The sequence below is a fragment of the Staurois parvus genome, unplaced genomic scaffold, assembly GCF_062004578.1.
Source record: "Staurois parvus isolate SC_StPar_1 unplaced genomic scaffold, SC_StPar_1.0 ptg000225l, whole genome shotgun sequence".
Lineage (NCBI taxonomy): Eukaryota > Metazoa > Chordata > Amphibia > Anura > Ranidae > Staurois > Staurois parvus.
This window is the reverse complement of record NW_028318021.1, coordinates 1,753,481-1,768,316: the sequence shown is the minus strand read 5'-3', so window position 1 is coordinate 1,768,316 and position 14,836 is coordinate 1,753,481. Positions and strand designations below refer to the sequence as shown.

At 42.4% G+C, this 14,836-nt stretch overlaps 1 protein-coding gene and 1 long non-coding RNA gene across 2 annotated transcripts in view; one reads left to right on the top strand and one right to left on the bottom strand.

Annotated features, from left to right (window-relative positions):
* The window catches only part of TSPAN9 (tetraspanin 9), a 550,552-nt gene that overhangs the window by 70,397 nt on the left and 465,319 nt on the right, over positions 1-14,836 (top strand). The gene's annotated exons all lie outside the window — the stretch shown is intronic.
* Positions 1-14,836, bottom strand: part of LOC149460560 (uncharacterized) — a 29,442-nt gene that overhangs the window by 8,831 nt on the left and 5,775 nt on the right. Inside the window, exon 2 of the long non-coding RNA XR_016313040.1 lies at positions 6,113-6,224. This is a non-coding gene — a long non-coding RNA (uncharacterized LOC149460560). The remainder of the gene's footprint in view (positions 1-6,112; positions 6,225-14,836) is intronic.

Genomic DNA, 14,836 nt, shown 5'->3' with positions numbered 1-14,836 from the left:
CTGCCCTGTATTATTATTATTATACAGAATTTATATACCGCCAACAGTTTCTGCAGCGCTTTACAAAATGAAGGTAGATATTACAGTTACAATACAATTTGGTACAAGAGGTAACAGAGGGCCCTGCTCATCAGAGCTTACAATCTGTACATGATGATTCCATTGGAACTGCCCAAAAACCAGAGTTTTGAGGAGAAGAGTACAGCGCTAGAGACTGTCAAAGAGGGGCTTAGGGTATCTAACAATTGTTTGTTCCTATACCCCCTAGACATAATGTACAGTTAGCCCTTGCAGTGGGGGGAGGGGGCTTTCTACTGCAAGGGTAGAGTTTGTCTTATTCCTGGAATTGGTCTATAAAGGTAAAATCTGGGAAGTGATTGAATGGTAGCCGCTTCTCCATCTTTTTACAAGGTATAGTGTGATGTGTGCTGCAGGCAGAAAACTCTATATCTACTATGATACTACCAAAAGAGTGTCCATTATGACTGTGCTGTATGTTACAATATCCCAACCAAACCACTCTGTACACTATGCTGAAATTGAAATACTCCAGCAAGCCCCATTCTATACACCAGTGGTCTCCAAACTGCGGGCTGGGGACAAGATGTGGCCCTTTGAATGTCTTTATTTGGCCTTTCATCAACTGACACCATCAATGGGGCACTATTCGTTCCATTAAAACCAATGAACCAATGATGGGGGGTTGTTTAAGCCCACTGATACTGGTGCATTTACTAATCCCACTGGCCCCACTAAAGCCTGAAAGACAGTAGACTGGCCATTTGCCTAGAAAGTTTGGAGACCCCTGCTGTACACTATTAGGTATACTACACACTCCACTGTGAATGCTGTGCTGCACTTTACATATTACTGCTGATAGCCATAGTATTCTAATTGTAGTACAGATTTCAGTTACAGATTACAGTATATAACAATTATTCAAACCAGAAGTAAATCATACCTCCGGGACCTGTTGCACCCTGGTCAATGAATGCCCACAAGTTGGCTACTATGAATATACTGTACAGTACTTACACAGTTTAATCATTCCAGATTCAGTAAAATAAGAAGTGTTCTGTGTAAAAGATGTGATGGTAGCAGAGAGGGGTTCTTTTGGCACCAGATGCTGTAACCTACAAGCACCAGTAATGAAGAACTATGCCAAGCTGGCAGTTATATGCTATGATCCAGCCTGACACAACCCCTGCCTCTTGTCTTCCTCTCGAGTCCTTTGCTGCCCTTTACTACTGCCTATATGATGCCTGTCAGTGCACATCACACATCTGGTGGCACACAGGTAGACCTTCACGTTTACAGATTCAATAAACACCTCCTGCCATTTCCTGATGTGAAATTTAGATTGAAGGTACCGTTATCCTTTAAATGGTTGCAGCATCTGAAGATTCCAGTGACAAATGGCACATAATGTAATTGTTTCCTGCAGGGGGAAGCTGCACCACAGACAGTTAGTTTAAGTTTTCCCACCAAGAAATAAATGACACCACTGATAATTGCCATTTATTTGAAAAATTTCCCTTTTCCTTGCCCTCTATTTTTATTGTCTTTTTTTTTTTTGACTATCTGGTTTCCTAGTTTAAAATGGGTTTTTAATATTTTACAGGCTGCTCTAAAGTTTTAGTTAAAGTGGTGTAAAATGATAATGTAGGCTGTATAAAATGTTATAGCGTCTTTTAATCTGTAATGACTGTCCCAGTTCAGTAATTAAACTGCACGCCATGATGGCTCCAGTTATTGCAAGGTCTTTTGCAACATTGATGCTTAAAATGCTTATATTATTGGGGCTTGTTATTGTGCTGAAGGATAAAAAAGAAGCATTAGACATAGCCAGCCATACAAATTTGAGTGTCAAATAAATCTGTATATCTGTATTACTCCAGAGCAACCAAATAGATTAAAAGGTCTACTCTTTCCAGTGTAGGCTTGAATTTGACTGGCTATTAATAGGCTAAATGTTTTATTTTCACATACGTTTAAAAATAAGTCAAATGGAAATGGATCATCATGAATGCTGCTGCCAGACTCATCCACCTTACTAACCGTTCAGTTTTTTCTACCCCTTTCTGCCAATCCCTCCACTGGCTTCCGTTCACCCAGGGAATTAAATTCAAAATACTAAACACAACCTACAAAGCCATCCACAGCTCTGCCGCCGGCTACATCACTAACCTTACCTCAGAATACCAACCAAACTGTTCTCGTCGTTCCTCCCAAGACCTTCTGCTCTCTAGCTCCCTTGTCATTTCCTCCCATGCTCGCCTCCAGGACTTCATCTGAGCCTTTCCCACCTTGTGGAACTCCCTATCTCAATCTGTCCAACTATCTCCTACTTTGTCCACTTTTAAGCAATTCCTGAAAACCCATCTCTTCAGAGAAGCCTCTCCCTCCTCCACCTAACAACTGTACTTCTATTTTCTCCATCAGCTCCCCACAGTTATTATCTTTGGTATCATTTATTCCTCCATTTTGGATTGTAAGTTCTAATGAGCAGGACCCTTGGTTTCTTCCTGTATTGAATTGTATTGTAACTGTACTGTCAGCCCTCTTGTTGTAAAGTGCTGTGCACTATGGGTGAATAACTCTACTCCGAGTTCACTATATGAACCACTGATGTATTTATACATGTTGATCATATCCCCCCATCATCTCCTCTTCTCAAGACAGAATAAATTCAGTTCCTCTAATCTTTCCTCATAGCTGAGCCTCTCTCTGCCTCTTATCAGTTTGGTTGCCCTTCTCTGCACTTTCTCCAATTCCCCAATGTTCTTTTTGTGAATTGGTGTCCAAAACTGAACTGCATATTCCAGATGAGGTATTACTAATGATTTGTACCGGGGTAATATGATATCTCTCTCTCTGGAGTCTATACCTCTTTTAATACAAGAGAGGATTTTGCTCGCTTTAGAAACCACAGCTTGGCATTGCATACCATTATTAAGCTTGTGATCTACAAGAACTCCCAGATCCTTCTCCACTATTGATTACCCCAGTTGTACTCAACCTAGTATTGACCATCAGTGAAAAAGGGCACTTCACTGACCTTCAATGAAAGAGGGTACTTTCCACTGACAACCATGGTGAGAAATCAGTGCAAATTTTCAAAGTCTGTTTTTTTTTCTTTCCATTGACCTGCAATAAAAGAAGCATTGTTCCCAATGATCACAGTGTAATGGGGTCCTTCTCCCTCTGTCTACCAGTTTAGGGGTCCCTTATCTTATTGAACACCAGTGTAATGGGGCCCTTCACTGACCTTCAGTGTAAGGGGGCACTTTCCACTGACAGCAATGGTGAGGGAGAACTGCAATTTTCACTGTCTGGTTTTCTTTCTTTCCTATTGACCTCCAATATAAGAAGCATTGTTCCCAATGACCACCAGTGTAACAGGGCCCTTCTTTCACTGACAACCAATTTAAGGAGGCCCTTACCTTATTGACCACTGACCTTCAGTGAAAGAGGACGCTTTCCGCTGACAACCATGGTGAGGAAACACTGCAGTTTTCACTGTCTGGGTTTCTTTTCTTGCCATGATTATTATATCTCTTCATTTCATTATGATATAGAGCAGTCCCTACACAAATGCTTGTTCTTTTATTTATTCCTATATCAACAACTTACTGTTCACACTAACGTACCAAGAGGTGTAGATATAATCATTATTAGCAGGAGCTCCCTGAGCCCTGAAGGTTATGTCAAGGGTTTCTCCATGTTAAAAAGTTTGAGGCTGTTGTAGACATAAGGTACAGCATATAAATCTCAGTAACCCTACTTATTCGCATAGTTTGACATTAGCAAACATTATGAAATTAGCAAACATGAACAGAAAGTTTCTCAACAGTCTTCTCCTAGGGAAGCAAGTGTTCTTTGTGACTGTAGCAGGATGCACTCACCCTTTTAGAGAATAAATGGTCAGTGTAACCTAATCTTTTTTTTTAATGACATTTACGGTAAACATTTTCTGTACATACAGAACTCTTGGAGAAGTTGAACAGTACAAAAAGAAAAATAAATTATCCAAATATAATCTGTTGCTGTTGTATTAAAATAAAGCAAGCGTGTCAAACTCATATTAAACAGTATTCCTCAACTAAGAGGGATTAATCTTCTAGGGGCTGCGTTATGTGTATTGAGGGTCATGCCTACTACTATTATAGCACTTTGGTATTTAAAGTATGTTTAAACACAATAACAAAAAAATGTAATATATTTCAGATTACAAGTCCTTAGATGTGGCGGCTGCGTTAGTTTTAAGTTTCAGCCTAAGAACATTTTCAAGTCCTGTTGTCCCTGATAGAAATTCTGTATCCTTGTTTCATCCTGTACTGAAATCTGTGCACCCCTCATTTTATGGAGATGAGGAAAGGGGAAGTAGTCTAGATCAGAAAGGTAGCCTAGGGTGACAATTTCTCTATTGCATAAATCAGTGCAGTCAGTGAGCCTGGCCACCCTGGGATAGAAAATGTGTTTTAGCAGAATGACTAGGGAAAATTAAAGCAAAAAGTCTGAAGAAAGAAAGCTAATGCAGCTAAGCACTAGTAAGCTACAATATATTACATTTCTGTTTTTGGGCTTAGATGCACTTTTAAAACTGAACTCTGGAATAAGCAACTATTGTCCAGATATAGGAAGGGTGTGTATTCTTACTTCAATCTTGGTGTGCTTCTGTGCAGCGGTGTGAAACTTCGAAGGAGCTTCCTGTAATAAAGACCAATCAGTGCTGCTTTCTCTCCTTGTGTGGGGTGACTGGTCTTGTCTCTGCCCCCTCCTGTAGTTTTCTGCAGGCAGCCTGTAGAGGGTGGTCCTTCTAGGCCCCTCCCACATCTCTACTCTCTGCACAAGCTATGTATAGCAAAGGGATTATGCCACTGCTAGTTTTGCAGGGTGATAAATTGTTTTGCAAACACATTTAGTGAACACAAAGTGGATAAATATCTTGTGTGGCTATTAAGGAATATAGTTAAATGGGAATTTTTGTGCTTGGAGTTCAGCTTTAAGAATACACAACCCAGTCACTAAAATCTAATAAGAGTTTTAACATGTAAAGGTAATTTCAAAAGTTATTTTGAATCATTTTAAATCTGTAGCTTTGTTCAAAAGAATACCTGGTGATCCTGCCAGGAAGGTCCGTGTTCAAACACTTTCTGTTGTAGGATTACAACTCTCTTCAAGCTGTGCTCTTGCGTTGTCACCCTGTGACATGTGCCTCAACTGGAGAATACAAGTGGTCATGCTGACACATGACAAGGGTTGAATATATGCCTTCCAACCCAGGGGTTGACTGACCATTTGGAAACTCGGGCACTGCCCCATGAGATGCCCCTGATCCCCTATTGCCCGGGGGCCCCATGATTTGTCAGTCCGCCCCTGTTCCAACCTGAAACCTGGCCTGCTAGGCCATACCCTCCACCAACCCAGATATTCAGTAAAGGAACACAAACCATGTTTGGAGTCAAAATGGCCATAGCAGCCTTTTTATTAACCAATACATTATTTACATTTAAATAACAACATTCCTGAAATAGAAACAGAGGAAAAATCTTAGTGGTCTTTTGAGGGCAACAACCCCAACTTACCGTGTTGCAGAAAACTTTTTGCTTAAATCTAGGCCCCCAGCCGCAACCCACCGGCTTGGAGACAATCCTACTTATCCCCAGCCGCACCACACCGGCTTGGGGACAATCCTACTTATCCACAGCAACCTGCATTTTACCTATTCTGAGATAACCCCTTGTTAACAGGAATGTACCGAGGTCCCCATACCACCGACGGGTCCCGAATCATTCTTTATCCAGAATTCTTTCCTCCTCCAACCAACCACCGCCAGGCTGCCTTGACAACCCAAGATCAAGACCAAGAACAAAAACGATGGAGAGGCAGGGTGGGAAGCTTCTTCTGTAAAGCTGGACTCCTGGGGCTCAACACTCCCCCTACCTTTCTGGGACCCCTCCCAGAAACCAGCTGCCTCCAATCAAGTAAGCTCTACTTTAAATTAAAAAAAAAACTTCCTTAATTTTCTACCCTTCCTAAGTTGTCCCACTATTCACCCCGTCATGTCTGTCCCTGCACTTATTTTTTAATTTTTTTGCTCCAGGCCTACCTTTTTGCTCTGTTATGGTCTACCGTAGTCACCATCAGGAAGTCGGTGAAAAGCATTGATGTGCAGCTGACACTGGAGCGAGTGCATGTAGACAGGAAGTGATGGCAGCAGGCTGAAAAGAATCAGCAGATGGAAACAGGTTAAAAAGGGTTAAAAGAGTGCTTTATGAAACATTTTATGATATTTAGCAAACTAAAATGCCATCCAGTTTACATCAACTTTAACAATATAGTAACATTAGCAACTGACAACATTTCATCCCAAAGAAAGGCAACTTAAAGTGGTTCTAAAGGCAGAATGTTTTTATTATCTTCATGCACTCTATGCGTGAAGGTAAAAAACGTTCAGTGTGCAGCTCCCCTGCCCCAGCCCCCCTACTACTTACCTGAGACTGACTTCGATCCAGAGATGTGCACAAGAGCAGCTGCTCTCCCGGTGCTCTCCCTCCTCATGGGGTCAGGCACAGCAGCAGGAGCCATTGGCTCCCACTGCTACCAATTACAGCCAGTTGGGGGGTGAGACTGAGACGTGTTTTGTGTGTCCTATGGACTCAAAGAGCGGGGCTTGAGAACAAGCACACACAAGTAGCCCCAAAGCAAGAGGCTTGCTATGGGGGCACTCAGTGGGGGAGGACCCAAGAAGAGAAGGAATGGAGCTACTCTGTGCAAAACCATTGCACAGGGCAGGAAAGTATAACTTATGTTATAAAATATCCTTTAGTGTCATTTTGAGTGACAACTGTATTTTTAGTACAGTTGTTCTTTACTTGATTCCCACTTACACAGGCTACATTTGACCAGGCAATTAGGATCCCTGGAGGTAAAATTCTGGAATTTTTGCTAGCTGAGAATATTCAGCCCTATGCACACTGTGCAAAATGTCATGGCTGCAGCCAGATTTGTAAGGCTGCTTTCACACTGATCTGTTTTTGTTTTCACTTTTGCATTAAAAAAGTGGAATAAAAATATATGACCATGTAATCCTATGGAACTCTTCACATTGATCCATTATGGGTCTGCTGCATTTAGTAGAAACCTACTTTCTGCAATAATGGTGACGTAAAAAAATTGCACCAAAAACACACCTCCCTATGGAAATACATGGAAAACGTGGCAAAAACGCGTAAAAAACATGTTGCATTTTTTATGTGGTTTTGGAATCACGTCTTGGGTAAAACACACCGCAAATGTGGTAAAAATGCGACATAAACGCAGCCGAACTCTTATGTGTTTTTAGTGCGTTTTTACTACAGATCAGTGTGAAAGTAGCCTAACCTGTATAAATCAATGGTTACCGCCAAGATGTTGAATGTGAAAAGAGCCTCTGACTGGGGCTGCAAGTGTACAATCCAAACGCACACGTTCCTGCTTTAAACATGGTCGTGTGAATAAGTGGGTGCTGCAGCGACTATCGGCTGGAACCGAACAGAACCAGCAAGGGAGAATGTCACCAGCACACTGAGGATCACCAATATGAGTCCAAAAGTTTAAATGAACGATCACATAGTTACAGCAAGGCAATGTTTTGTAGTCTCGCAGGACCCCTTCATCAGGTGTGTGACCCATACAATACCTGATGAAGGGGTCCTGTGAGACTCCAAAACGTTGACTTGCTGTAACTATGTGATCGTTCATTAAAACTTTTGGACCCAGGTGATACCCTTTTCTCTCACAGTCTAAACCTGATGTGATGTATATTAAAGGGAGTTAATATGAAGACAGTATTTAGAGATTTATATGTTTTTTTTAAATTCCTTTCTTTTAATGAATACATAACAGGATTTAGTGGCGTGTTTTTACATCAGCCTAGAATTCAGCTGTAAGCCTTATTTTCAGTACATGATCCCTGTAGACAGCGGAAAGATCAGTAGCAGAATGCGCATTGTTTAGAAAGCTACTGAATTATTTCCACTTCCTTGATGGCCGCTTATAAATCTGCCACTTGACTTAGATATCTGACCATCCCTTCTAAGATATCTCCCTGCTATGTTACAGTCAGATGAAAGCAAGTATGGTCGCCCTGTTTGAACGGCCCTCTTTGTTTGTCCGCATTTGATTGCGATCCAGAGCAACATTTGTCACATTAATGGGAATGCATAATTTCACGGTGAGATGATCTGCTCGTTTGAACAGTCATTCGCTGTAATTAGCGGGCGCAGTCGCCCAGGACCATCCCCTGTGACTGCTAATTCTTTCTCTTGTAAATCCCTCACTTGGGAAAATTGTCATAACGGTGATATAAAAATAAATGCACGAATAAATCATTATGTTTACATCCCTTTATCTGCAGGGTATTTACTGTACATTAGACCTTTCAAGAAACAGGGCTGAATAAAAACACACAGGCATTAAATTTACAAAATGTACAATATTAAATATTCATGTTGCAGTTTCTTTTGGTAATATAAAGTATATCTAAATCTCTCACTAAAATCTCATTTAAATTTTAAAATATTAATGTAATTTCAAAAATTATCTTTAATATCTTTACATATGCAGCTTTCCATAGAATAATTCCTGTTGATCCAGCCATAAAGGTCATTTTCAGGCGCTATCTCTGTAGGGTGTTTACTGTCACCCAGTGGTGCTCCTGACGCATGACCCCGGATGTGTTCCATTGCCAATGCACATTAGTGAGCTGTGGCCAGCTGTTGTCTTGATTTTCTTGATGATCTTATGACTTCATCATTTTATTTTACCGTGCAGTCAATCGAGTCTTAGTGGAGTCAAGGCTCCCAAAGAGTATGCATGTCCCAGTCCAGGCTCCTAACAAGTATGCATGTCCCAGTCCAGGCTCCTAACAAGTATGCATGTCCCAGGTCAGTTTAAACAGGAAAATCACAGGATGAGCTGTTCAGGCATGGACCTAGCATTTTCAGAATGTAGTCAGCAGTGGCATCCTTTGCGTATGCTATATGGCTAAGAGTTTGTGGACGCCTGAGCATCATACCTACTATATTGACAAAAGTTTGACCTCCGTTGTTTCCATTGAAGGATACTAATAATACAAAAGACATTTTAGAAAATTGTGTATTTCCAACCATGTGGCAACAGTTTGGAAAATGCCCCTTTCTGTTCTGGTATAACTGTGCACAAAGCCAGCTCCATAAAGACATAGTTTGATGAGGTTACTTTGGAGGAACTCAAGTGTTCTGCACAGACCTCTGACTTCAACCCTACTGAACACCTTTGGGGTGAATATAAATGCCGATTTTAAGCCAGGTCTTCTCATTCAACATCGGTACCTGACATTACAATTTTTTTATTTTTTTTTGGCTGAACAGACAGAAGTGCCCATAGGCACACTCCAAACTCTTGTGGAAAGCCTTCTTAGAAGAGTGGAGGCTGTTTTAGTAATGGGGGCAGCTCTAGATCAATGTATATGGTCTTGGAATGAGATAGCTATACCCAACAAGCTCATATACTGTTGGCGTGATGGACAGCTGCCCACACTTGTTTGGCCTTATAATGTGTCTATCATTACAGACTGTAGCAGTGTAGGAGGGTAGTCTTCTTGATAAGTTAACCGTTTGGTGTTTCCATGATGCTGTATAGCTGTGCAGTGTCGGTGCTCCTCTGTAGCAATGAAAACTGCCTTGAGGCTTTCCATATGCTGTCATTTTGTTCTGTACAACTGTACTTCTTGCTCTTTCCTTAAACTTCTTGCTGTGATTTATGTCAGCATTTACATTGTAAATGCTCTGCACGAAGGCAAAGTGTTCTGTGTTTTGTAGTTATGATAACTATGAAGTGTGATTGCAAGAACAGGCAGGCTGTGTACTTAGCGTGCGTCTCAGAGAGAAGATCCAGCTGCTTGCAGATTCATCTTCTCTCAGAGCTGATGACTCCGGAGGCTGTAGTATTAAAGGGGAATTCGTGATGAAACTCGCTATTTTATTTTTAGTAAGAAGTAAAGTGCCACATCTCCTACAATAGTGATTTGTACATATGTTGCCAAAGGGTCAGTCCATCCAAAGCAGTATTTTGAAATACTAAAGTTGGGTGATGGTGGTCTGAGTCACATGTTGGCTTCTTGTAGCTTTTTCCAGCGGTAAGTTTTTTTCCTGCCGTATGACAAATCTGAGTAAAATAATTTTAGTTGCTTAAAGTGAACCCGTGGCTAGGCTATAGACATTCAAATGTTCTTAACAATCTCTAAATGAGTTTTGAAGAGAAACTGATCTGCAGTACATTTTAGACACATTTTAAAATATTTTACAAAATTTTGTAATAATCTCATTAAGTTGAACTCTGGGATGGAGAAAAAGTTACTGTTGTATTGGGTCCCCTTCTGCACTGCAAAGGTTAGTCATTTGTTGTGTCTAGGGGAAAAGGAATATGGTGAAATACTTACCTTATTGCTTACTAACACACAGGGGCGGACTGACAACTCATGGGGCCCCCGGGCAATATGGGATCATGAGGCCCCTGTGTCCTTGCCCAAACTCAAAAAAGCCTATGAAAAAAGTACCAGGGGCATCTCATGGGGCCCCCTACTGACCCGGGCCCTCAGGCAGTGCCCGAGTTTCCAAATGGTAAGTCCGCCCCTGCTACCACAGCTTTCTATGTGCTGCACAACCAGTCTTCCGAATCACTTCACTGCCTGACCAGTTGCAGCTCTCCAAAGTCATCGTGTACAGGGCAGGACCAGTGGTTCTGCATTGTACATGAAAATGGACACCGAGGGTCCCCCACATCCCAGGAGCATCAGACAGTGGAGGAGAGTGCCAGATGCTGGAAGGGGTGAGGAATGAAGTAATTCACTTTATTTATCAACCCTAGGCTTGGTTCACACCTATGTCATTTGCTTTTGATCCCTTTTTGCAGTGCTTTTTATGATGTGTTTTGCGTTTTTGCACAGCCATTATTCATGCGTTTTTTGATGCGTTTTGCATTTTTTGGGCTAATTTGTTGTTGAGCAGATTAAAAAAGGCAAAACATGTCAAAATGTGTCAAAAACACACCACACTGCGTACTTTTCAGCAGCACATTCATTAAAGTCTATTGGACCAAAAAAACGCACCATTTTGCACCCTGACCCCTTCCAAAAACATAGCAGCTGACTGTAGGTTGTTTCTGCAAAAAGCACCAGAAAACGCATAGGTGTGAACCAGGCCTTAGACAAAACAAGCAATGAACCCAATGCAGTGTGGAGAGGACCCACTGCAGGGGTAACTTTATCTCTAGCCCAGAGTTCAGCTTCAAAGTATAAAACCCAATTACTAAAATCTTATATGCGAAGTGGTATCCGAATGTTTTGAGACTACTTGTGTAACACACCAACAGATGGCAGCACAAGGCTGCACGCAGAGTCACAGGGAGCAACGAACTTCATAAGTCAGTGTGCCAAAAGACATAGTCCTGTGTACATTGGGAGCTGTGCAACTACTACTATTCTGACCACAAGTGTTACCACGTCTGCTATTTCATCATGGACAGCAAATTAGAACAAAGAGCAAATGTGAAATTCTGCTTGAAGCTGGACAGATCGCTAGATCTCCGAAATGTTGTCAAAACAGCGACCTTTGAGCTGGTCTTCATCTTCAGGAAGAGGGCATTTTTGGAGGTTGAGCTTGTTGAAGGTCTTCCTGATCTCTCGCCTTTCAGTGATGTTCTTCCGCTCTTGAAGCTCGCGTGTCACTTAAACTACCTCAAATGACTCATTGCAACATCGCCGTAAACTTGCCATATCGTGTCAAATGTAACTGTGGCAGTTTTGCCCAGTTTCACATTTGCTCTGTGTTCTAACTTGCTGTCCATGATGAAATCAAAGACTTGGAAATGCATGTGGTCAGAATAACACCATTTGCACAGCTCACAATGTACACAGGACGATGTCTTTTGGCACACTGACTTTTGAAGGTTGGTGCTCCCTGTGACTGTGTGTGCAGCCTTGTGCTGCCTTCTGTTGGCATGTTACAAAACTAGTCTCAAAACGTTTTGATACCACCTCGTAAGTTTTTCACTATTATTATTATACAGGATTTATATAGCGCCAACAGTTTGCTCAGCGCTGTACATTATAATGGGAGACAATACACGAGACAGTACAGTAACAATACAATTCAATACACGAGGGGTTCAAGGGCCCTGCTCCTTGGAGCTTACAATCTAGGAGGGAGGGTATGGTGGTACAATAGGAAATAGCTGTGGGGGATGGAGTGGTAGGAAGAATGGAGGAGATCGACAGTTAGCTGAGGGCGGGGTAGGCTTCCCTGAAGAGGTGGGTTTTCAGAGTGCGCCTAAAGGTGAGGAGAGTAGGTGATAGTCTGATGGATTGGGGTAGGGAGTTTCAGTGGATGGGGGAAGCCCTGGAGAAGGGCATGGGAGGAAGAGACCAGGGAGCCAGAGAGTAGGAGGTCTTGGGAGGAGAGTATGTTTTGGGTGGTATTTGGACACCACACAGTCAACTTGGGGATTATTATCTAAGGCCTAAAGTGTTATACATATTGGTAAGGGTATTCACTCCTTACTGCAGTAGACGTGATTTATTTGTGTGTTCTAAGCACTTTAAAGAGTGATTCACCCACACGGCTTTTCACTATATATAGTGTATTGGTACACGTTTGCTGTTTACACTTTTTGTTTCACTTTGGTGAAGTATCACTGGTTGAGTTATATGATGTATATATACTAAGGATAATGCACTATGTGGTTTCTATTTCTGTTTTGTTTGAGGTAAACCAAGCTTTACAAGACTTTGAAGAGTTTATCACTTTGTGGACAATTTTTGGACATAATTTTGATTTTTAAGGGACATTGGTTTTCATAAATTTTTGGGCTATTGGATTGAGGACTTTTTTGATTTATATGCACTAATTGGGGATAAGGGTCATTATTTATTATTATCACTGAGCATATTATTTGTATATTTTATACACCTCTAAGGGTAGGGGTGAAGTGTGCTGATACGGGACTTTTTGTTTAGAGTGATTTACTAATATTATTAGTGTTATGAACAGCTTTGTACGTCAATATTAGCATTTTGAATTTTATCCGTTGGGCAATCGGAAGCCAGTGGAAGGATTGGCAGAGGGGGGTGGCGGATACAGAGCGGTTGGTAAGGTGGATGAGTCTGGCCGCAGCATTTAAGATAGACTGAAGCGGGGATAGCCTGCGGTGAGGTAGGCCGGAGAGGAGGGAGTTACAGTAGTCAAGTCGTGATATAATAAGGGAGTGAATGAGTTGCTTAGTGGTTTCTGGGGTTAGGAATGAACGTAGTTTGGAGATGTTGCGGAGGTGAAGTCTACATGAGTTTGTCAGCGATTGGACCTGGGGCTGGAAGGACAGATTGGAGTCTATTATTATTATTATGCAGTATTTATAAAGCGCCAATAGTTCGCTCAGTGCTGTACATTACAAAGGGGGACAGAACATGTGACAGAACAATACCAATACAATGCAAAACACGAGGGGATTGAGGGCCCTGCTCTTTCGAGCTTACAATCTAGAAGGGAGGGGATGGTGGCACAGGAGGAGATAGCTGTGGGGGATGGAGTGGTAGGTAGAGTGGAGGAGGTCGGCAAGTTAGCAGGGGGTGGGGTAGGCTTCCCTGAAGAGATGAGTTTTCAGGGTGCGCCTAAAGGAGAGGAGAGTAGGTGATAATCTGATGGGTTGGGGCAGGGAGTTCCAGAGGATGGGTGACACCCTGGAGAAGTCCTGGAGGCGGGCATGGGAGGAGGTGACCAGGGAACTAGAGAGAAGGAGGTCTTGTGAGGAGCGGAGTGTGCGTGCTGGGCGGTACTTGGATATTAGGTCAGTGATGTAGTTCGGGGCAGTATGGTGGACAGCTTTGTACGTCAGTGTTAGGATTTTGAATTTGATCCGTTGCGCTATCGGAAGCCAGTGGAGGGATTGGCAGAGGGGGGTGGTGGAGATGGAGCGGTTGGAAAGGTGAATGAGTCTGGCAGCCGTATTCAGGATCTACTGAAGCGTGGATAGCCAGCGGTGAGGCAGGCCAGTGAGGAGGGAGTTGCAGTAGTCGAGTCGTGATATGATGAGGGAGTGGATGAGCTGTTTAGTGGTTTCTCGAGTTAGGAACGTGCGTATTTTGGCGATGTTGTGGAGGTGGAGTCTGCACGAGTTTGTTAAAGATTGGACTTGGGGCTGGAAGGATAGGTTGGAGTCCAGAATGACACCAAGTACTCTGGCCTGCGGGGCGGGTTTGATGGTAGCGTTGTTCGATGTGATAGAGAACTCAATGGGGGGTGGTGTCCGGGCTGGGGGGAAGACAAGAAACTCGGTTTTGGAGAGGTTCAGTTTAACCACTTGCCTACCAGGCACTTATACCCCCTTCCTTACCAGGCCATTTTTCAGCTTTCAGCGCTGCCGCACTTTGATTGACAATTGCGCGGTCATGCAACATTGTACCCATATGAAATTTTGATCATTTTTTTCTCACAAATAGAGCTTTCTTTTGGTGGTATTTAATCGCCACTGGGCGCTTTACTTTTTGCGCTATAAATTAAAAAAAGTGCAAAAAATTTGAAAAAAAAAAAAGTTTGTTTCTTTTATAAAATTTTTCAAACAGGTATTTTTTCTCCTTCACTGATTTGCGTTGATGAGGCGGCACTGATGGGCACTGATAGGTGGCACTGATGGGCACTGATAGGCAGCACTAAAGGGCACTGATAGGCAGTACTAATGAGGTGGCACGGATAGGCGGCACTGATAGACAGCACTAATTAGGGGTCACGGATAGGCGGCACTGATATGCAGCACTGAT